The sequence below is a fragment of the Myotis davidii genome, unplaced genomic scaffold, assembly GCF_000327345.1.
Source record: "Myotis davidii unplaced genomic scaffold, ASM32734v1 scaffold337, whole genome shotgun sequence".
Classification (NCBI taxonomy): Eukaryota; Metazoa; Chordata; class Mammalia; order Chiroptera; family Vespertilionidae; genus Myotis; species Myotis davidii.
The window spans coordinates 1,659,835-1,661,144 of NW_006288250.1; positions in this window are offsets into that span (position 1 = coordinate 1,659,835).

A 1,310-nucleotide genomic window follows, 5' to 3' on the forward strand; every position below is an offset into this window, starting at 1 on the left:
CCTGCCCCCTTCTTAAGCAATGTAAGCTACTGAATTTGAGATGAGCCCAGCATTATGAAAAATCCTTTTTTTTTTTTTTTTTATGAGTCTGGGCATTGGTTTCCCTGGATTTGTCAGGAAATCTCACTTCCTTTCCTGTCTTGCCTAGGGAAAGCCATTTCCTTCAAAGTGAAGTTTCTTTCTTGGACTAAGAACTCACCTCCGTTGGCAACTTCTCTCCTGTTTCCCCAGACAGAGGCCAGCAGAGAGCCACTAACGGTCCCAGTACGCAGCCGGTGGAGAGCATTGACCGCTACAGGGCCCAGGCGGGGTCAGGCTGAGTTGAACCTGCGCTCAGTGCTGTGTGTGGGCCTGTGAGAAAAATCACAGCAGGACAGGCCTGAGTCTGGGGAACACCCCTGGCCAGCTGGGGGATATATTTACCACCTGCACACGCACAGGGAAAACATTACAGGGTGTGTTTTCCTCTTGGCATTTCTTGTCAAGTACTATGCTAAGTCCCTTCCACAAATTATTTTATCTTTCCAACAATCCTGTGAGGATATCCTATCTTACAGATGGGGAAACTGGGGCACAGGGGTTCAGTAACAGGCTCAAGGTTGCATAACTGGTGAATGGAGGAGCTTGGGCAAAACCCAGGGATGCCCAACAGCAGAGCCCTGCGCATGCACGGAAAACCCCGTGTCCGTCCAGAGGAGAGAACCCACCGGGAAGCTTAATGGAACCCACAGGATCCGTTTCCTTAGGTTTTAATGTAATCAAAACAGCTTTCAAATTCAGGATTCCACCCCCCCTTTTTATTATAAATTTTGACACTTTGCCTGAAATAGAACTCTTCAAGTAAATGGACTTATTGCTTTCCATGACCTACTCCTGAAAAACACACTCTCCGCCCAATACTCGGCCTGAAGTCACACACACACTCACACACACTTTTTCATCACTTTTTCAAGATGGAATGGGCCAGACTCCCCTAACACTCGTTCTCAGGAATAGGCAATTTTCTAGACTCCAGAGAACATTTATTTGCGTCCCTCCAGTGCTAACACATTCGGCGGCAGTAAATTAGATCTTGAAAGAGGCCCATTCATTCCTTGGTGCCATTATGTACGCTAGCCGAAATACTTAGTGGTTTGAAATAATGTATTGGCATTCTGAGCGCCTACCCTGAGCAGCTTAGACCCAAAACAGAGACTTTTGCCTGCACAGCGTTTCCAAAGGATTTTGCATTTGGGGACGTTTTTATGATCATCTGTCTTTTCGGCCTGGTGCAGGAGGTCAGCAATGTTCCCTGTTTACAGGAAAACTGG